We start from the raw sequence: 23,198 nt of genomic DNA, 5'->3' as shown, positions 1-23,198 counted from the left end.
AGCAAAAGCTGTCTCCCCCAAACTCCTCCTGGTGATCAACCAGTCGCCTAGCAAACGTAAAGCTCTCTTAGAAGAGCGAGAGAGCACTAGCTTAGAAAACAACGGCTTCGAAGTAGCTAGGCCTAGTGTAAACTCTGACGTTTAGGCGAACGAGGAGCAGCAGTTACAAAATGATCCGGACAAAGATCCTTAAAAATCAGCATGATTTATTTAAAGTCCATAGAGGGCTGAGCAGCTTTAGGCTCCTCTCCGTCTGACAGAGTCCCCAAGGGAATATCAGTAGGAGGGGGATCAGCAACTTCCTCATCTGAGGGAACCTCGTCCGACAATTGCCGAGTCTCAAGCAAGGGAGAGACCTGCCGTGGTGGCAATGCTTGACAAGCAGAGTCCACACGCAAAGGAGCATCAGTAGCAGTCAAGGACGCTACGTCATGTAACTGCTTAAAGGACTGACCAGCAACAACAACAGGTGCGGGAGGACGCTCGACGTCAAGTCGAGACTGCCTTGACTGCCTGGATAGAGCAGTTAAAACAACTCTTGACTGCGGTGCTTGACGTTCAACGTCAAAACAAGGCAACTGTAGCTGGTTGGCGAGCGTCCTGAACGTCAACACGAGATTGCGGCAGCGGCTGAACGTCAACACGAGGCTGCGGCAGCGGCTGAAAGTCAACACGGGACTGCAGCGAGTAAGGATGCAAGTCACGTGACTGACGTGACAAACTACCGACATCACGTTTCATAACGTCAAACGGACGAGTAAATGCTCATTTGGGCGGCTGACGGCCAGAGTCTCGTTTAGTGTAACAGCGACTCGAAAGCAAAGGTTTATCGTGAACCTGCTCAACTTCATACTTCTCCATAAGGGAGGCAAGCTTAGTCTGCATGTCCTGCAGGACAACCCATTTAGGATCAACAGGAGTCGGGACGGGCCGAGACGACGGTAACGTCTGTGTTGGCAAAACATTGCCTTTACCGCGACCCTCGGACCCCGTGTTACGCTTGCGTTTGATAGGCGAATCGTCTTCCGACGACTGCAAAGGGTCAGAGCTGTCCCCATGGCTACAGCCAGGACGCTGGACCTGTCCTGAATGGACTGACTTCCGCTTTAAGGGTCTAGAAACTTTGCTCCAAGATTTCTTTTGCTAGAAGCCTTCGGATGACGAGGAGAAAAACAGCCTCGCTCGTCTTATGGTAGGGGCGATCTTGCTAGACGCGCCCGATACCATAGAGGGAACGTTTGTTCGTTGGTTAAAGCCTCTCGTCCCCATAAGTCCTACGACATTACTTCTCCCTAGAGCATGGGAGCCTGAAAGAGGTATTGGACTAGGTGAACGACAAGCACAAACAGACGAACCCTCGGTCGCAACACTAAAAAACACTTTGCGCAATTATCACTTTATCACTACGATTTTCTGTTTTTGCACTTACTTCACTGAAATCGAATTTTTCAATAATTTCACATTAGGCATGAATAAAACTGATTTCTACCTGAAGCACGCAATTCTCCCCTACACCAAAAGGTTATAATTGTGAAATAAGTCGTATAATGTAAGCACATTAATACAAGCAAAAAACAGTAAACATATACAGTGAACCCTTGCTACTTCGCGGTTCGACCATCGCGGATTCACCACTTCGCGGATTTTTTTCATAACCCATGTATATACATATATCGCGGATTTTCCGGAAATATCAAAAATACCGCGATGTGACCGATGGTGCGAGATTGGAGAAAGTAAGGAAAATTGAATCATTATTGATTTTCAATATAAATGAAACTTTGAGGAGCAACAAAGATATCATTTGTTAGAGAGATAGAGAGAGGTAAGGAATGAGAGGTAGTGAAAAGTAGCCCACAGAGAGAGAGAGAGAGAGAGAGAGAGAGAGAGAGAGAGAGAGAGAGAGAGAGAGAGAGAGAGAGAGAGAGAGAGAGAGAGAGAGATAGAGGGGGGTTTAAATGTAATACACAAAAAAATTTGATAGGTTATAACAATTGGTGCTTATGTAATATCAACTGTATACCCTGTAGACGGTTTGAATAAGTTAAGAAATGGTATAAACGATACTTTGTTAGTGTATTCGTACACACTCAAGAGCGGCAGCTAGATGACAGCTGATCTAATCACAGCCAAAAGTAAAACAAAAAGAAGTCAACAATACTCGATTTTTAAAACACACCCCAAATTTAAAAACAAAAGAACACGCTTTCTTAATGTGCAATTAACTATCTAAAGAGTGGTAATTTTCTAGAATAAAATGATATTTCCCAAAAAATAGTGGTTTGCTGATGAAATCGGATGCCGTATTTTTAGCTATGATTGAAATGGATGTAGACTCGGCCTAATTTTTTTGTTTTGTATTTAATTGACACTAAGAAAACTAATTTTAGTTTCTTCATCTAAATGTAAGTATTGTATAACACGAAGAGAGAGAGAGAGAGAGAGAGAGAGAGAGAGAGAGAGAGAGAGAGAGAGAGAGAGAGAGAGAGAGAGAGAGAGAGAGAGATGAATCAGCTGTTGTAATCAAATGGCGTGATTTTGTTTCGTGAGAATTTCATCGCCACGACTATAACAACAACATACTGTACTGAACTTTACAGTATTTTACAGACTACTGTAATATGATAAAGTAAAATATTTGTAATCTATTTTATATAAAATGGGGCTATTTTTTTTTGTTTAAAATTTACATTTACGTATGTAAAACAACTCTCTCTCTCTCTCTCTCTCTCTCTCTCTCTCTCGTAGATTGTTTTCCTGCTTTGCTACGTATGTATGATTTTATATAGATACGGTAAATAATATTTGTAATAACATATTTTATAAAAGCTTTTACTGTAATATCACTATTTATCACTTTCATCATGCACGTTAAATTCCTTAGTTTGTTTACTGAGCGTACTTTATGACGCCGTCGTTTCAGGCGGCGTCATAAAGAAAAACATTTCATTTGGAAGTCCTAAGAAAAATTAAGTAAAACATTAGTAATAACCAAATCAACATACTGTACTGAATAATCAATATAATCAATGCAAAAACTAACCTATACACAAATGTGTAAATGCGTTTGTTTCTTCATAATAATCAGAGATAAACGTAAACAAAACATTGGTTGCCATTTTTTTATCGTGCTTTTTGGCGTGTTTAGGAAACGCATGATATAAAGTCGCCTTTAATATTTGTGCCCGTTTTAGTTTAGGGTACGTTAGTACATGCATTAAGTGTTCTGTACATTAAAGGGTAGTTTGTTAACAGTACTACGTACAAGGGAAGGTTTTAAAAGTCTGAATATACATGTTGAAATAAATAGGTAAATATGGTGTCACTACTTCGCGGATTTTCACCTATCGCGGCCGGGTCTGGAACCTATCTACCGCGATAAACGAGGGTTCACTGTATATCGAATAAAACGGAAATATATAAAGATAAAAGGATCTGTGACTGGGGAGGAGACTAAACACTAGTTCATTAAAAACTACGTTTTCAATCTCTCACCGTACAGTGCCTTGGGACGGGAATAAAAACTAAAAACGTTTTATCCTTTCTCCCCGTACAGAGACTTGGGACGAGAGTAAAAAAAAACTGACTCGAGAACAACGTTACTCGCTTGGGACGAGAATAAAGATCGGAACGTTCTCTCTTCCTCTCTCTCTCTCTCCGTCTCTCTCTCTCTCTCTCTTGATTTCACACCGAAGAGAAAAGCCCACTCACCTTTCGTCAATAAACAGGTTATTTGACCAAAGGAAAAAACTGAAAGGACTAAGAAATTGAAAATTAACAAGTTCCTTTAAATTAGTATTTAAAACATTTCAGTTTGAAAGAAGAATGAACAAAACGTCAAAATCGATTTACTCTTTCTGCAAAGTGAAACCGTGATTCTCTCTTTCTCTATCGTAACGATAGAGCGCAAACTGCGTAGCATAAATAAACCAAACGTTAGTTCATCTTTGAAACAGCACGAAGACTATTCAAAGAAAATCTTTCATAAAATATCTACTAAAAAATATTCATTTAATAACTCTTACAGAGCAAATGATTTAAACTTAACGAAAATAAAAGTTGAATGGGCTCAACGTTGTTTAACTTCGGTTTCCAAGTTAGGACCACCTACTCTCGGACTAGGGGAGGAATAGGTAAGGCCGCATATAAACAAAACATTTAAATTTATATTGATGTTTAGTATAAATGGAAAGCTAATCGAAAAGGTCTAATAAAGGCGGGTGAGATATAAAATATACTGTATAGAGGAAAATGAAAAATTTTAAGTAATTTTTATTTTTCCTAACATACTTACCGAAGAATTACCTCTTTGGAGGGTCCTTGATCCTCTCTCAAATTCGACCAAGATTTTCCCGCGCTACCCCCCCTATCTCGCTCCCGATAGTTACTACCCCCGCCGCCAGGATAATTCCTTCGGCCCGGATTAGGGCAGGTCGCTGCTTTTCCCGGGTCAGGACATCATTAAGTTCTCCGTTAAGCCCGACTTGGCAATGGAAGAATGGCACTCGGGGACGGAAGGGAGGGCCATTACTTCAGAGGTAATTCTTCGGTAAGTATGTTAGGAAAAATAAAAATTACTTAAAATTTTTCATTTGTTCCGACACGAATACTTTACCTCGAATTACCTCTTTGGAGACTTACACTTTAGGAGGCGGGAGAGCCATTCTGCCACTTGGTTAGGCACATGGTGCCCGGAGGGCTACGTAATGCGGGGGTACAGAGAGCGGATAGGGGGTAGCAGTGGAAAACTTACGCTTATAATTTAAGTCTTACCTCTTGACATGTTCTCTACTGAATCTTCTCCTGAAGAAGTAGGGATGAGTCTATTCACTTGTTGGGGACGTCTTCCAGCCTGCCACTACACAGCTTGGAGGGCAGCGATGACTGTCCCAATGGAGAATCCATCCAAAGACTTTCTTGAGTAGTCTTTGAGGTAGTGGGCCGTGAAGGTCGACTGGTGTGACCAAGTGCCGGCCTGCAGGATCTGGCCCACTGCCATATTTCTCTCAAAGGCCAAGGACGTGCTCAGGCCTCTAATGTCATGGGGACGGGGAGTGCCTGGTACCGCCACCTTGTCTTCTTCATAAGCCCTAGTGATGACTTGTCTCAGCCAGAAGGAAATAGTGTTCTTGGACACTTGCTTCTTATTAACGCCTGAAGAGACGAAGAGGTTCTTGGCACCTGGACGGAGATGGGCCGTCCTTTCCAGGTACTTCCTGATCGTCCTGACCGGGCATAACTTCAGGTCGTCCGTATTACCTGTCTTGGGAATGGCCGGAACAGAGAAACCTTCGAACCTCGGGTCCCAGACTGCTGGGTTCTGAGTTTTAGCTACAAAGGAGGGTACGAACTTGAAAGATACCTCCTTCCACCCTTTGGAGTGTGCCACGTCGTAGGAGAGACCGTGGATCTCACCTACCCTCTTAGCCGAAGCTAAGGCTAGCAAGAAGACTGTCTTGAGGGTGAGATCTTTGTCCCCGATATCTCTGAGCGGTTCAAAGGGAGGAAGACACAACATTTTCAGGACCTTGGCCAGGTCCCATCTAGGCACTCTCCTGGCTTGGGGAGGACAGGATTGTTCGAAACTTCTAATCAGCATCCCTATGTGTCTTGATGTCCCTAGGTCGATGCCTTTCAGGAGAAAGACTTGGCCTAAGGCTGCTCGCACTCCTTTAATAGCTGGGATTGACATTCCTATTTTATCCCTAAGATACACTAGAAAATCAGCTATGTCAGGGACCGAGGCTTCGAGAGGTCTTATTTGTTTTGTCGCGCACCATTTCGTAAAGGCGGCCCACTTCGCCTGGTAGACTACGGTAGAGGATTTTCTTAGATATAGGGACATCCTCTTAGCTGTGGAGGAGGAGAACCCCTCCTTCCTCAGGAGTCGCTCGATAGTCTCCAGGCGTGAAGGCGAAGAGAGAGAGGGTTGTCGTGGAACCTGAGGAAGTGCGGTTGACTTAGTAGATCTGACCTGGGGGGCAGAGGCCATGGCGGATGGCTTGCCAGGTCTTTCAGATCCGCGAACCACTCTCTCTCCGGCCACCAGGGCGCTACCAAAGTCATCTTTAGGTTTTGGGCGGTTCTTACTCTGTTGAGCACTTGTCTTAGCAGCGTGAAGGGGGGAAAGGCATAAACGTCCAGGTTGTCCCACCTGTGCTGGAAGGCGTCTTCTAGGGCTGCTCCTTCGTCTGGTACCGGGGAGCAATAAACCGGTAACTTGGCGTTGAGCTTTGTTGCAAATAGGTCTATCACCGGGGAGCCCCAGCGTTGAAGGATGAGTCTGGCTACCGCTGGTTGTAGGGACCATTCCGTCCCTACTATCTGACCTACCCTGCTGAGGCCGTCGGCTAGCACGTTCTTTTTTCCGGGGATGAACCTTGCTAGCAGTGTTACCTGGTGTTCGTCCGCCCAGTGCAAGATGTCTACAGTGAGGTCGCACAGTTCCTTCGACTTCATGCCCCCTTGTTTCTTGATGTAGGCTACCACCGTGGCGTTGTCGCACATTAGGGCCACGGTGTTTCCCTTCAATCGACTTGCAAAGTGCAGACATGCCTTTTGTACTGCTTTTAGCTCTAGGACGTTGATGTGGTGATGCTTTTCGGTCTCTGACCAGGTCCCGCTTGCTGTTTCCTCCCTCAGGTGGGCTCCCCACCCTAGGCTGGAGGCGTCCGTGAAGAGGAGAAACTCGGGAGGACAGGACCCGAGGGGCATCCCCTTGAGGGAGTTCGACCGGCATCTCCACCATTTCAAGGCTGTCTCCGTGTGCGGAAGGACTGGGATCGATATTTTCTGAGAGCCTGTCTGGGACCATAGAGCCTTGAGGTTCCATTGTACGGGTCTGAGTCGTAACTTCCCTTGGGGAACTAGCTTCTCTAATGAGACCAGATGGCCTATCAGCCTCTGCCAGTCTTTCGCTTTCCTGGGAAGCCCCGACAGGAACGGCTGAATGATTTTGACGAGGTTCTGTATCCTGTCTTCCGAGGGGAAGGCCTTCCCCTGCACGGTGTCCAACGTCATCCCCAAGTACCCCATTTTGTTGGACGGCGTTAGGTTCGATTTCTCCAGGTTGATGATGACTCCCAGACTCCTGCAGAAACGGAGGAGGTCCTTTCCTTGTTCTTCCAAGAGGGCCTTTGAACTGGAAAGGAGCAACCAGTCGTCCAGGTACCTGATGAGGCGGATACCCCGTTCGTGAGCCCATACTGAGACTGTCGCGAAGACCCTCGTGAACACCTGAGGGGCCGTCGACAGTCCGAAGCAGAGGGTCCGGAACTGCAGGATCTGGGAGCCCCATTTTACCCGGAGGAACTTCCGACTCGACGGGTGGACTGGAATTTGGAAGTACGCATCCTTGAGGTCGACCGTCATCATAAAATCTTTCTCCCTCAAGGACATCAGGACGGATTTTGGGGTGTCCATCTTGAAGTCCGTCTTCTTGACGAACTTGTTGAGGGCCGACAGGTCTATCACCGGTCTCCAACCCCCCGTTGCTTTCTCCACCAGGAACAGGCGGCTGTAGAAGCCTGGCCCTGGGAGAAGGACTTCTTCCATGGCTCCCTTTTCCAACATGGAGGAAACTTCTTTTTGTAGAGTAGCCCTTTTCAACGGGTCCCTCGGAGCTAACCATTCTGTTTGGGTGGCTGGGATCAGAGGGGGTGAGTCCGCTATGAAGGGGATCCTGTAGCCTTCTTTCAGGACGGACACCGTCCAAGCATCCGCCCCATACGTTTTCCATGCTTGCCAATGGGGTCTGAGGCATCCCCCAACCCGAGGCTTGGGCGGGAGTAGGGGGCCTCTCTCTCTACCTTCTCCTAGAGGGGCGGCCTGATCTGCCCCTCTTCGAGGCGGAGTAACCCGACCTGAAGGAGTTGGCAGAAGTTGTAGTTCCCCTGCGGGAGGGCTGAGGAGATGATGACCAGGAAGAGGAGTGGGCGTCCCTCCTTGAAGAGCTGGGAACCGCTTGAGGGGTCACGGTCCTATCCGAGCCTGACCTCTTATACGGAGGTCTCCTGGAGGATGATTGCTTAGGGACGTTGACTTCTCTCCTCTTGGACACCTTCTCCATCAGTTCTTCCAATTCCTTCAAAGGAAACAGGGACTCTCCTCCTAGGGGTAGGGTGCGAATGGCTCGCGCCTGCCTGTCTGGGATCTTCCTTGCTACCCTGGAAAGCACTGTGTCCCTCTTCCGGAGGACCCAGTTGGCCGTCAGGGAGAGAGCCTGGTATGCCATAAATTTTAGCGCTTTCCCCCCGGAAGTGATAATGTCCGACAGGAGACTCTGTTGTTCCGGGTCGTCGGGGTCTGTGGAGGCCTGTACATCCAGTAACGTGGAGGCCCACCAGTCCAGCCATGAAGAGACATTAATCATGTCCCTCGACATCTCCTCCATCATGCCTGCTTCAGAAGCCGAGAAGGACACAGGGGCTGAGCTGGCCCTTTCGTCCGAGCCGCCCTGTCCTAGGACATCCACGGCTGAGTCCACTCTACAGGGGCCCGGGCGACGTCCTTCTGGAATATAAATTTTGGCCTGTAGTTTCAGACCCTGGAGGAGTTTGGAGGAACTCTGGGACCTGGGGGCCTCCGCAGTGCTGGCCACCAAGTTATCTATGTACTCCTGGCCGAGTACTAGGTCTGGGGCGAGGGGCAGGGCCAGAGAGGACTTCGGCAGGACGTCCCGATGTGTGTACCTCAAGAGGCTCGACCTCCAGGTATTGACCTTCGGCACCTCGGGTTCAGGAATCCCATGGGTCCTCCTGATGCGGGCTACCACCCTTCTGTAGGCGGAGTCCTCCGACGGGGGAGCCTCGCCTCCGTCGACCGAGGTATCGGCTTGGCTGGGGGGAGCCGTGCTTGGGAGGTAGACTGGCCTCTCCCTACCAGGTCCCAGGGAGGCCGTCCCGCAACCGTAGGGCGCACCGTACACGGTCGGGTCTCGCCGTGTGGCGGGTGCCACCGACCCCGGGAGGCCTTTCGACTGGGCCCAGGCTCTGGACGCGGAGGACACGGTCCCGGTGGGAAGACCCGAACCCGGCAACCGGTCCTTCCCGCTCGGCGTCCGACCCGGTTGGGCTGGTTCGGTCGGGCTGTCCTCTCGGAAGCGCGCTTCCTCCCGACGGGTGGGGTGAACCGAAGGCCTCGAGGACTTGTGCCTGAGAGTGAGGTCCTTCTTGCGTGGCCGGTCGAGCGGTTCCAAGTTGTATGTAGGCAGTGACAACTTGGAGGCTCGATCACTGGACCGAGAGTCTGGCGAGCGGTGCTTCTTGGAGTCTCCTGGGGGCACGTAAAACCATTCGCCGCCGCCGGGAGAGACCTCCCTCTTGTACCTACGGGAGTGAGAGCGTGGGCGCCTCCTACCGTGCCGCGACCTCGACCTAGAGCGAGAACGATCGCTATCGGTCCGCGCTCTCTTACGGTGCCGCCTTTCCCTGCGTTCTCCCTCGGAGGATGAGCCTTCTTCCGAAGAGTCCGAGGGTGCCACGTTCTTCCCGTAACGACTGCTAGAGTGATGCGCAGGGGAGGCCCTTCGCCGCCGACCGTCCGAGACAGGGTGCTGGAGAAAGTCCTCGGGAACTGCCGTGGATACCGAGGGTACTGAGACCACTCCGCCCCTACTAGAAGGCCATGGACCCAGGGATACGTCCATCCTCAGCGGAGACCTCCCTGGAGTCTTCGGTAATTTCCAAGCGAAGGAGTCGCTACTCGGGCGACGAATTCTCGAGTGGTTCTCTACTGGCGGGGGGAAACCCGACGCACCGGCCCACGAGGGCGGGGGGGAGACCGAGAACGCCGCACTGTCCCATACCGGGTCATCCAAGGAAGCGTGCTCCCCTGCCACGTGGCCCGATCCGCCCGAAACACTCGCGGCCCTTCCGTTTACTCCCGAGGGGCCAGCCCTTGGTTCCTCCGTCACACTGGGTTCACTTGGGAGGACACTATGGGTCACAATTACACTGGGGGCTTGCTGGCCACTCCTCTGCGAAGGAGACGGAGAGGCCGAGGCTTCGTCGGACCGATCACTGACCGACTGTAAGGAAGACACGCCATTCACTTTCTTTGGGGAACGCTTAGATGACTTCTTTTTCTTAGTACCAAAACGTACCCACTGAATTCCGTCCCAATTCACGCACTCGGGACATGTGTCCGAGGGGGAACAAACTTTACCCCTGCACGTGGAACAAGAGAATGCGGGTCCACCTCTGGTTTAGAGAGGAAAGCCCCACACGACTTTCCTGCTCTAGGACCAGGACAACGACGCACGTTCTCCATCGTTCGCACACGAGTTACAGAAAAGCCTGGATAACACAAGGGAAACGGACTGGGGACACTTTGCGAAAACGCACTATCGCAGAAAAAACACAAGTCCGTACACTGGGAACACGTGGGAACACAATCGCGCCAAAGGGTCGAAAGATTTAAAACGAGAGAGTGAGATGCTTCGGATCTCACGACCAAGAACTTAATGGTGTCCTGACCCGGGAAAAGCAGCGACCTGCCCTAATCCGGGCCGAAGGAATTATCCTGGCGGCGGGGGTAGTAACTATCGGGAGCGAGATAGGGGGGTAGCGCGGGAAAATCTTGGTCGAATTTGAGAGAGGATCAAGGACCCTCCAAAGAGGTAATTCGAGGTAAAGTATTCGTGTCGGAACAAATCTATAATTAACAACAACAATTTATAACGTGATAAGATAATTGCTAAAAGCCTAAAACACACTTCCGTACACTAAGGGAAGGGTCGGCCATTTTTACTCTATGGAAAATAACCAGAGATAAAAGCAAGGGCAAAACACTTTTACTCTCCTTTCAAAAGCATTTCTTTTGAGGATAGTATTGAATAATCCAACACGGCGAAAGCAATAAAACCAAAACCAAGTACTTCACCAATTGGGTAGAAAACTCGAGGTCATAATAGCGAGTGGAATCGACTTGTCGATGAAACCGACAGAGAAGAACTGGAGCTTTTTATATGTATATGCGGTATCTGGCCGATAGTCAGCGCTGATGGGCACACCCGCTACCTTCATGGCGATCGCTCGCGAGTTTTTGAATTCTGTCGAGCCGTCGGAGACGTCAGCTATTATATATTCACCGGCTATGTTTAATATTTAAAATTCCGAAAGCCTGTGCTAGGCTCAGACCATCAGCACCTCCAAAGCCCATTTCATGGTCTTTAGATAAAGTTCTTCATTTCGCTTCGCTGTTGAACAATGAGGAGTGTGCTTTAAAGGATTTGACCCAAAAAGTTATTTTCCCATTTGCACTCGCGTCGGGGGCCAGGGTTAGTGAAATTATAGCCCTCTCGAGAGAGGAGGGTCATGTTCAGTTCTTGGATGGGGGAGAACTGAACCTGTTTCCGGATCCTACGTTTCTCGCCAAGAACGAGTTACCCACCAACAGGTGGGGTCCCTGGAGAATCTGCCCTCTGAAAGAAGATGCATCTCTATATCCAGTGGAATGCCTAAAGGTCTATCTTTGTAGAACTTCAGACTTCAGGGGTGGTCAACTATTCAGGGGAGAAACATCAGGCTCAAGTTTATCACTGAAACAACTTAGGGCGAAAATCACCTATTTTATTCGCAGAGCGCATCCAGACAGTACACCCGCAGGTCACGATCCGAGGAAAGTTGCCTCATCCTTAAATTTCTTTAATTGTATGGATTTCGAACATCTTCGTTCATACACTGGCTGGAAGTCTTCCAGAGTGTTCTTTCGTCACTATGCGAAGCAAGTGGAGCAACTAAAGAGGTCTGTGGTAGCAGTGGGTAGTGTCGTTAACCCTGCTGTTTAACTCTGCGAGGAACAGTGGATTTAATTGGGACGATTAATTCCGGAGTGAGTGTGTAGTTACGAACTGTTCTACAAACTAAGTGTTAGGGCACTGGGTTGCCCACATTGACTGTTCCACTTTCAAAGGTGAACCTAGCATAAGTGCAGACATGTGTGCCGAGCGTTTCCAACGCTAATGTAACTGATTAGTAATACAGACTTTTATGATTTTGATACCTCGGTATGTTAAAAGTGGCGCTAATGTTTTTCTTTCAGATAAACAAGTTTTCTGTTTACTATCATGCTTATGCTTATTTGTTGGTTATCCTCCTCTTATATATATATAATGGTTGTTTAACCTGTTTTATTTATTGTTTGTCAATAAACTAGTTCTTGTGAACCTTGCGTCTCCTTCACCTGTGTCAATTTATTTGAAATAATTTTGCATTACGTTCTATGTATATTTATCTGGGATAATTCTAATAGATTGTTCCTTTATGCAAGCATTCTTTGCATTGGTTTATGCTTTCCCTTGGCGGGAGGACTCCATGCCCTAAGGGGACGGTGGTGGATATGCAAGTTTTCCTCCTACTCGGATATAAACCTTTGTCCAATCCAGTATTGAACGGGGAACTGGTCGATATTTCACATTGACTCAGTGGTTCTTTACAAACTATGCTTTACATGATATAGGGTGAGACCACTATATTGGCTTGTCTGTTATTCATACATAGGTATATGTACTCTTCGAGACTTTTCCAGAGTCTAGCAAGACTCTTCCCTGTAGGGGGCAGGAAGCACTAACATGGTCTATGGTTAGTTGAAAAGATGTATGACGGTAACATCTTAGGGTCTCTAGGTCTAGCTGGCCGGGAAATACCTTCGGGGAGTACGGCACGTTTTGAGAATCCACAGATACAGTAATGCTCTGGTATACTTCCATCAGGACGACATGGCTTGAGCCCAAAAAACGGATTTTGAGCGAAGCGAAAAATCTATTTTTGGGTGAGATGGCCATGTCGTCCTGATGGACCCGCCCTTCCCTTTCTTCTGAAGGGCTGTAGGTCCCCTCCCTACATACAGTATCTGTAGCACCTCGTGTATCGCTACAAGGAATACAGATGGCGTCGTGAGCGGCGCAATGCACGCTTACGAAACAGGAGAGGAGAGATACCTTGCGAGCGGTTCTCCTTTCTTTCTCGTTTTCGTTTTCTTGCCAATTGACCCCTTCGAAGTGTTAACTCTGTTCGGGGTGCAGATTGCTATGTGGCGTGTCAAGAATACGTCCTCTGATATTTCGCGATATCCCTGGTTCTTTTATTAGGGATATTCGTTCCAGGAGTTAGAATTCTGGGTACCTTAAGGTAAATTCTCTGGGAATATCGCCGTAGTTATATATACCCAAGGAAGCTACCCTTTAGGAACTTCCATCAGGACGACATGGCAATCTCACCCAAAAATAGATTTTTCGCTTCGCTCAAAATCCGTTCTTTAGTTGCCTGACTTGGGACCAAGGCCTGAGAAGCGTACGTAGACGAAGCGAAACTGGTCTTATCAGATCTCTTCGCGCGTTTGATGCATAACTTCTCCAAACTCCGGTTGCATCCTTTAGCTGTGCTCTTAGCACCGGGTCTGTTACTGAATCAAACTGGAGAGAACCCAGCACTCTCTCCTGTTCGCGTCTTGATATCCTTTCGGAATCCAGAAGTCTCTTGACAGAACCAGCTATCTCCTTCCTCTTCTTCGCCGGGATGGAGAGTTGGTGTGACACTAGGTCCCAGTGGATTCCCAACCAATGGAACTTTTGAGATGGAGAAAGTCGAGACTTTTTTCTGTTGATCTTGAAGCCTAGATACTCTAGGAACTGGATCACCTGTAGGGAAGCTTGCAAACATTCAGTCTTGGATGCTGCCCACACTAACCAGTCGTCCAGGTAGGCTACCACCTGGATTCCCTTTAGGCGTAATTGTTTGAGAGCTACGCTCGCAAGCTTTGTGAAGATCCTTGGGGCTATGTTTAGCCCGAATGGCATGGCTCTGAAGGCGTAGAGTCTTCGATGTAGCTTGAACCCTAGGTAGGGGGAGAGTTGACGATTGATTGGAACGTGCCAATAGGCGTCTGACAAATCTATGGAGACGGTAAATGCCCTCTTGGGCAGTAAGGTCCTTATGTGTTGCAGTGTTAGCATCTTGAACTTGCAGTTCACAATGAACTTGTTGAGTAGCGACAAGTCCAGAATGACTCTGAGTTTTTCTGAGTCCTTCTTGGGAGCACAAAACAGCCTCCCTTGGAATTTGATGGACTTTACCCTTCGGATTACCCTTTTCTCCAACAGTTCTTGAATGCACTCCTCCAGAACGGGGGTGGAGTGTTGGAAAAATCGAGGGCACGGGGGTGGAGTGCTGTACCAGCTCCAACCCAGTCCATTCTTGAGTAGGCTGTGGGCCCAGGGATCGAAGGTCCACCGATCCCGAAAATTCTGAAGTCTCCCTCCTACCGGTATCATCTCACTTTGACTGCTGTTGCCCTGAGGCCTTGCCTCCTTAACCGCGACTACCCCTGAATCCCCTCCCTCTTGAGGGGCATCTAGATGAAACTCTGGCTGCTCCTCTAGGCTTCGCTCGAAAGGTAGTTGACTGCCCTTTGAACGCTGGGTTAAATGCCGGAGACTGCGTCGACACGGTTTGGGGTACCCACTGGTACATGGTCGGGGTTTGTGCCACCATCTGGGGCACTGTAGGCATAGGAAATTGCTGTTGCTGCTGCTGTCTGAATGGCTTGGCTGGCCGAGAGGGTAGCCCAGTCTTCTTAGTCTTCCTCTTTGGTTGGGGACCCTCATCCGGGGAAGACTTTCTCTTGAGGGATAGGCCCCACTTCTGGAGAAGGTTTCTATTCTCCGTGGCGGCCTTATCTACAACCTCCTTGACCGCTTCACTAGGGAAGAGGTCTTTGCCCCAAATGTTGGAGGAGATTAGCTTCCTTGGCTCGTGCCTCACCGCAGCCGAGGCCAACACGAACTCCCTACAAGCCCTCCTAGCTTTGACGAAGCTATAAAGGTCCTTCGTCACTGTGACTAGGTGTGTCTTAGCCACTACCATGAACATCTCATGGACCTTGGGGTCACTTGCCATTGTCTCCAGAGTCCTTTGATGAGACATTGAGGCAGCAAGTCTTTCTTTTGTCTCAAGCTCCCTTCGCAAAAGAAAGTCAGACAGCTTGGGGAGGTTCTCACCGAACTGACGTCCGGCAATATCAGCCTCCAACTTCCCGACTGAGAAGGTAAGATGGACGTCCTTCCAGTCCTTGTGGTCCATGGGTAGGGCCAAAGACAGAGGTTTACACTCCTCCAAAGAGGGGCATGGCTTACCTGCCTCGACTGCTTTCAGCACAGCCGTAAACCCTTTCTGCATAAAGGGGAAGGCTCTAGAAGGAGAGGACACAAAGGAAGGGTGCTTCTTACTCAAAGCAGGTACCTTTGAGTTTGAGAAGCCCCTCTCTTTCATCGAGCTTGACAATAAAGTTTGATCCTTACCGTGGTCCAAAACTATGACCTCCTTCGGCTCTGTTTCTTCCTTTGAGGCTGGTTCCTTCCTTAGACGGACATAACAGTCCAGATACGACTCCTTGCTGGGCCAGAATTCCACCTCCTCAAGGGGGTCTGAGCCCAACTTCTCCGAAATGACTATTTTTCCCGTCGTCATAAGCATGTGCTCAGCATAATTTCAAGGGTTAACATCTGAGCACAAGGGAAGGTCTTTCACGCTGAGCTTCTTCTGGGGCCCACGTGATGCTGCAAGTCTCCACATCTCCAGCTCCATTGCAGCCGCCTTCTCATTATTCTCCCTCTGCATCTGTTGGATCATTCCAACGATGGAGGAAAGGGTCTTTCCCAGCTCATCTGGGAGAGAGGACGATGTTGAGGGAATAGGTTCAGGGGCCTGAACCGGAGTAGCCGACACCTCGTCGACCTCTTCCTCTTCATTGTTTGGAGCCTACTCTTCATCCTGGTCTTCTGCCAGAAGGTCATCTTTCAGACGCTGGGACACCTCCGACATCCTATCGTCCAATTGGATGTCCTGCAGGGCGTCAGCGACTTCAGAATCCACAGGGATCTGAACCACTGGTATCTCCACTTGAGGCTGGGGAATCACTGCCTCAGCTGACGCCCTGGGGAAAAGGTAAGCCCTCATCCTCTCACTTGGAAGATAGGGCCCAGAAGTGTTCTTCTGAAAGCCCCTTACCCAGGTACGAAGCTTCTCCCTTGCTGCGTCTCTTGACTCCGCCGTCTTAGGGGAATCAAAAGCCTCAGTAATCAGGTTTGTGCACACGGTACATACCTGCGGGTCCCAATACCGGAGATCACCTTTGGAGACTGCGCATGCTGCGTGCCTCCTACACAAATCATGTCCGCAGAAGTTCTTGCTGTGGACGTTGCAGAAAACGCTTCCACACTTCGGATGGTCCTCCTGTAAAGAGAAGAAAATTCCATGAGTATCAAGTGAACTACGTATCACTGGATATACATAGCTTAGCACAACTAAACTAGAAAGGAAAGACACACACTTGTATCTCCCGCACAGTCAATTGCTGCAACCTTCCAGATAATAAAATCGTATGGTTAATCTATTCTAGAGCAACCAATGAATAATTTCCAGAGGAAACAGGTGTAGCTCACACCCAAAAAATGATTTTAAAATGCTGGATATTAGACAAAAAAGAACTCACTTTCTTTATCTGTAAGGTTACACCAAAGGGTTGTGCGAGACAACACAAAAGTGTTAGAAAAACTTAGTGTTGTAACAAATACTATACTATAGTTTTCTCCCAACAGTATATACTATACTGAAAAATACTGGCTACAGTATAGAAGGTAATGGACCGGCCGGCACACACCTTAATTAGTTCCAAAGTATACTACTTATGAACTATAAGGTGGAAGAACGCTGGTTCAAATGCATGTGCCGGCCGGCAACTACACAAGATAGCACTCGGCTGCCGGCCACTAATCGTAGCGGCCAGCAGACAATGGTATGATATATAGCCGGCCGGCAAAGGTATACAACCAATGCCGGCCGGCAAAGGTATACAACCAATGCCGGCCGGCAGCAAAAGAACCAGAGAACTCCGCCTGCCCGGCTGCCGGCCGCTCAGGCCGGCAGCCGGGCTAGGGTACAACACTAGAAGAAAAACAGAATGGATGCCGGGATAAGAGACTGTACTACCTCATAACCCGGCAACCCGAAAGAGTGCACATAAGGAAGGGGAGAATATAACTTCAGGCTTTCTGACCAATGCCGTCTAGCTCTACAGACAAACATGGATGAGAGACCAAGGGAGGTCCGGGCAGCACTCAAGGCAGAAGACCCTTGCTGGCCGGCACGCACTGCCGGCCGGCAAGGGACTGAGTCAACCCCACATCCTAACCTATGCTAGGTACAGATGTAGAATGACGGACAGGAATGCAATGGCTAGGCCATCACAAAGGAAAGAGGGGGAAAGGGTGAAGAGGGTCCTGCCAACCTTGCTCTATTAATGAATCACCCGCAGCCAAGAAAACTCATCTTAGCCTAGGGGAGATCCGAGGAGGGAGGCCAGCAATACTTGCCAACTCCCTCAGAACCAAAGCAAGGAAGGCATTGTTATTCACAGAAAAGAGGATCTTATCCTCCACACCGAGAACAACAACACTGGACTAGTCTGCTAGATCACAAGAAGAAGGAATCATCTCGTACAGAAACCTTCGAAAGTGAACTAAGGAGGCTAAGCCTCCTATGTCTGTTGTCAGTCTAGCAAGGGAATCTCAACCACAAGCTAGACATAAACAGACTCAGACTAAGAACTCTGATGTCCTGCCCCCTCCCTGAAGCCAGACTTACTGGAAACAGGAAGGAACAGAAAACGGATTTTGAGCGAAGCGAAAAATCTATTTTTGGGTGAGATGGCCATGTCGTCCTGATGGAAGTTCCTAAAAGGTAGCTTCCTTGGGTATATATGACTACGGCGATATTCCCAGAGAATTTACCTTAAGGTACCCAGAATTCTAACTCCTGGAGTGAATATCCCTCATAAAAGAACCAGGGATATTGCGAAATATCAGAGGATGTATTCTTGACACGCCACATAGCAATCTGCACCCCGAACAGAGTTAACACTTCGAAGGGGTCAATTGGCAAGAAAACGAAAACGAGAAAGAAAGGAGAGCCGCTCGCAAGGTATCTCTCCTCTCCCGTTTCGTAAGTGTGCATTGCGCCGCTCACGGCGCCATCTGTATTCCTTTTTGCGTAGCTCACCAACTCGGTGTTTTTTCCCCGTGTTTCTTGCAATTCTTGGATTATTTCAACTTATAATGCTTTCTCCAACTTCTTCTGCTTCTGATAAGTTGAGTATTATTTCTTTTATGTATAAATGTAAGCTCTTGGTAATTTTAAAAGTGATTTCATAGTGATATCGTTGTTACAAGAGCTGTTGCCTACCGGAGGCGTCCTGGACGCTGTCGCTCGCTAGGTATGAGTTATTTAGTTAGCCAGAGCGACGTTCCCGGCTGTTTCGCTTTAATAATTTTAGCTGTTTAGCGTTACATAGGATTTCTTTATATGATGCTTTTAGTATTTTTGTTTTGGCGAAAGATTTGCCGATTCTGGCCTACGATGTTGTACTAGAGACCATGAAGTTCGCTAACTCTCTTGGCCAAGGCCAACACGAGCAGGAACACTGTCTTCCAAGTCAGGTGGCGATCTGTTGCCTGGCGTAATGGTCCATAGGGTGGCCCCTTAATGGACCGAAGCACCCGAACCACTTTCCAAGGAGGAGGTCTCACCTGCAACTGAGGACAGGTAAGTTCATAACTCTGTATTAGGAGTGAAAGTTCCAGCGAAGAGGAAATGTCTACTCCGTTCAGTCTAAAGGCAAGACTCAAGGCTGAGCGATAGCCTTTCACTGCCAAGACTGAAAGGAGCATTTTTTCTCGCAGATATGGGAAGAACTCCGCTATTGCTGGATTAGTGGCCTCGAGTGGAAAGATATCCCTTCCACGACACCAACCACAGAAGACATTTCACTTTGCATGGTAGACGACTGCTGATGACTTTCGCAGGTGCCCAGGCATTATTTTTGCAATTTGTTGCAACAGGCCTCTCTAGGAGATGAAATGCTGGATAGTATCCAGGCATGAAGTTGAAAAGAAGCTACTGCTTTGTGGAAGATGTTGGCGTGTGGTTTTCTGAGTAGATCGTGTCCTGGAAGGAGTTCTATCGGAAGCTCTGTGAGGAGTTGCGGAAGGTCTGGGAACCATTCTGCATGATGCCATAGCAGAGTTATAAGGGTCATTGAGAGATTGACCGATGTTCTGGTCTTGCTGAGTACCTTTCTCATCAGGCAGAAGGGGAGACATGAGTAAACGTCAATTTTGTCCTACCTCTGCTGGAACGCATCTTGCCAGAGAGCCTTGGGGTCCGGGACTGGGGAGCAATACAATGGGAGCCTGAAGTTCAGGGCCATTGCAAACAGATCCACAGTCGGAGAACCCCATAAAGTCAGGACTTTGTTGGCTACTAGATGATCCAAAGACCATTAGGAACCCACTATCAGAGTCACTCTGCTCAGGTTGTCCGTGAGCACATTCCTTTTGCAGGGAACGAAGCGAGCTGATAGTGTTACCGAACGGACTTTTGCCCATCTCAGTATTTCTAGTGCTAGATGGGATAGGGGCCGTGAAAAAGTACCTCCTTGCTTGCTGATGTAAACCACTACATTATTGTCGCGCATCACCACCACTGAGTGGCCCGCCAGGAACTGTTGAAGGGCCAGGAAGGCGGCCCTCATCTCCAAAAGGTTGACGTGTTGGTACTTTTTGAACTCTGACCAAAGGCCTGAGGTTGTATGGCACAGCATGTGGGGCTCCCACCCTTCTTTTGATGCATCTGTGAAGAGCAACAAATCTGGGGGGAGGACGAGAAGGTTGACGCCTTTTAGCAGATTCTTGTCTGCCACCACCACTTGAGGTCCATCTGTTCTTCTGATCCCAGGGAAATCAAGATGTCTGGGGAATCTGAGGCTTGATTCCAGGTGGACTTCAGCCACCACTGGAGAGATCATATCCTGAAGGCTGTTGGGAACTAGATGGACGAGAGATGATAGGTGCCCGAAGAGACATAAGCACCTCTGGGCTGGGAGCTCTTCTCATCTGAGAAAAATTCTCCCTACCTTCCTCAGCCTCACTACACTGTCATCTGATGGAAAGGTGTCTATTATCATTCCTAGATATACCAGTTGTTGAGAGGGAAGCAGGGGCGACTTCTTAAGGTTTACCATGATCCCCAGATCTTAGCAAAGCCTCAAAAGCTTGTCTCGGCGATGAAGAATGGTTGCCACCGCGTCTGCTAGAATCAGCCAGTCGTCCAAATAACGGAGGAGACAAGTGCCGATCCTGTGAGCACAAGATGACACTAAGACAAACACTCTCGTGAAGATCTGAGGTGCTGTGGAATGACCGAAGCACAGCACCTTAAATTGGTATTTCTTGTTGTCTAGACTGAATATGGGGTACTCCCTTGAAGACTGATGGATTGGGATCTGAAAGATCAGTGTGCACATGAAGTCCTGTGGTCTTACCGCTTGTCTGACCATGTCTGCGGTCTCCATTCTGAACGAAGTCTGTTTAACAAACTTGTTTAGAGTCGAGAGGCCGATGATTGGTCTCCAGCCTCCAGATACTTCCCTCCTCGTAAGGAGTGGTTACCTTTCCCGTCCTTGGCAGAAAAGGGCTTCTTAAGACACCTTCTTTTCTTTGTTCATTTTCCTATTTGAAGAAGGTTTCGACTGGCTGGTTTGAGAGGGACCTGAAGGTTTATAGGTCCTGGATGTTAGGACCATATAGAAGACCGAGTCCTGGTGTGACTTTCTCCATCTCTCTGCTGCCTGCTCCACATCTCCCAGCTTATACAAAAAGGAACCCCCCACAGAGGAATTCTGGAGCTTCATGACCTCGACGTGGGGAACCTGATGATGGAAACATCTTGTGCCACAGGATGATATTAGCCCAAAAGTTTACCCTTCAGCCACTCAGACCAGGGCAAAGCCGCACTGGACTTTAAAAAGGCTTCTGAGGGCCAAAGACACAGTCGAGGACCGTGTCTTTGCTCTCTCGCGGCAGCAACGCTGGATCTGCCAATCCGTTGAGGGACTTGCCAGAAAGCGTGTTCCGACTCTCTCTACTCCACCTCATTAGGACTAAGTCACGAATTGGGATTCTTTGATGAACAGGAGAAACAGGAGGATCCTCTTGTCATGTAATATAATGACGTGTACTGTATTAGTAAGTTTGCCTGTTGGGTGTTCAAAGTGCTGTTCACTAATTTGACTCTCGCTGCGGCTTGTTAACGAAGCGATAACATGGCAGAGATTTTGACTATGGAGTCGGGAGTGCGTCAGCAAGCAAAGAGGTGCCCTGCTTTGAGGAGTAGTGGGGCCATATATGGACGTGGTCCAGTAGCCCTTACATAAACTGAAAGAATCCCAAGGAGCGGACAGCATTTATCGAAATACATCTTGGGTGGTGATACCTTTTGTTACGTGTGCTTTATCTCCCCGTGGGTTTCTTTTAGGTGCTGACCGAAAGTCGTGTACCGACTATTTTGCCTTGGTCAATTTAATTACAAGTTATACGTTGCTGTGTGTTCAATTTGCATTTGCGTGTTAGTTTGTTATTGTTTAGGTTTAAGGTTTTTTTTGTAAAAAATACATTTGATTTAAAGAAAATAGTTCCCTTTCTGCACTATTTACCATTTGTCTTGTATGTGAACCTTGTTAAAAGCGAACAGTCTACTTCACCCTAATGAATTAAGCCATAACAGGCTTTGACTATAAAATTCACGTGACACTTCCTAAAAGTTAGCCAACGAGCGAAATAGTCGACATTTCCCCGGAGGTGAAGGAGTGTGACTGAGGGGAAGAGGTGGGGGAGTTTGGTAATCACAACGACGATACTCCACAGGTTCAGACAGGTCAGCAAAAGGCCTCCAAAGAGGAGTCTCTGTGAGTGGTCTCCCTTGCGAACGAAGGAGGCGATCACTCGCTGGAGAGACATGCCTTGGACTTCCTCCCCCGAAGCCTCAGGAGGGGAAGCGCAGTTCTCGGCGACAGCTGATAGAGCAGAGGAAGAGGCAAGAGCGGAGTCCGCAGGCAGGGCAACGAGCTAAGCCTCAGAAGTGACCATCTCAACCAGAGACAATGGATCCACCTCAGACACGAAAAAATGCTGCAATCCTGCACCTTGCTAAAGAAAGCCCGGCAACACCTCCTTGGAAAGAGGACTGAGCAAATCCAGGGATGGCTACACCTGAGATAAGGGAGAAAGAGGCAAGGTCTCTACCGGGTGGAGAGGCGGGGCCGCCTCGCTAGGGGAGGTGACACCGTCTCTCGAGGACTGGGGTTGACCCCGTGTAAAAGGGTTTACGCTACTACTCAGGCAATCCCCAGAGGAAACCGCTCGTGTAGAATCTTTGGAAGAAAGTCGGGGAGTGGAAGAAGCAGCTTTGGGTTCCTTCTGTTTCGAAAAACTCTTAGAAGGAGAAGAATCCGTTTTAGACTTTTTCTTCCGCTGTTGCCACTTTTCCCACTGGGAGGAAGACCACACGCAACACTCAATACACTTACTATCCTCCATACAGCCCTGTCCCCGACAAGTCAGGCACAGACTGTGAGGATGGTCTTTTCGGATGATATGAAGGTACCGCAGGAACGGCCCAAGGGACCAGGGCAGGTTTGAATGACCAGTAGGGAAGGGCACTTACACACACAAACACAAGCACAATCTGAAAGAGAAAGCACAAAAAGATTAATGGCAGTCCAAAAGATCGGTTGAAGAGGGGTAGCAACCGTTCATCGTCCGAGCCAAATGCAAAGTGAAGTTTAGTCACTGGTGTGTGAGCAAGATGGGTAGCTACTAGCCCCCATTCCCAGCTAACTAGCGGGATGGGTGGTTAACCCTCTCAAATTTTCTAATGGCTTGTCCTTTCAGCTTCGCCGAAAGTAATACCCATATAAGTAGCGTAGGTTTGAATTCCAGTTACGGAACAAAGAACTATTCTGTTCCTTTGGTACATATTAAGTTGCCCAATTGAAATCAAAAGTATAATGTTATGTAAGGCTTTGGTTTTTTTCATTGTATGAATGCAGTATTGATCTCCTGAAATTTCTTGAAACGTAAGCTAATCATTAATCTATCAGTCACCTACACATACTTACAATGCTACCCAGTGTATTTGCCCAGTGGGATTTCTAAGTAAGTCTCAGGGATATCTTGGGATACATTCTTTTCCTTTTGGGTACCTTCTTATGATCAAAAAGTCATATCACTCATTTCATGATGACAGCTTCCATTCATTACCTAGAAGAGAAACAAACCTTTAGAGTGTATACACTGAATCATAAAT

The 23,198-nt window shown here is 48.2% G+C and overlaps 1 long non-coding RNA gene across 1 annotated transcript in view; it reads right to left on the bottom strand.

Annotated features, from left to right (window-relative positions):
* The window catches only part of LOC137622880 (uncharacterized), a 307,972-nt gene that overhangs the window by 182,388 nt on the left and 102,386 nt on the right, over nucleotides 1-23,198 (bottom strand). Inside the window, exon 3 of the long non-coding RNA XR_011040512.1 lies at nucleotides 23,011-23,152. This is a non-coding gene — a long non-coding RNA (uncharacterized lncRNA). The remainder of the gene's footprint in view (nucleotides 1-23,010; nucleotides 23,153-23,198) is intronic.

This window comes from Palaemon carinicauda, chromosome 29, assembly GCF_036898095.1.
Source record: "Palaemon carinicauda isolate YSFRI2023 chromosome 29, ASM3689809v2, whole genome shotgun sequence".
NCBI lineage: Eukaryota > Metazoa > Arthropoda > Malacostraca > Decapoda > Palaemonidae > Palaemon > Palaemon carinicauda.
This window is presented reverse-complemented; position numbering and strand designations above follow the sequence as displayed.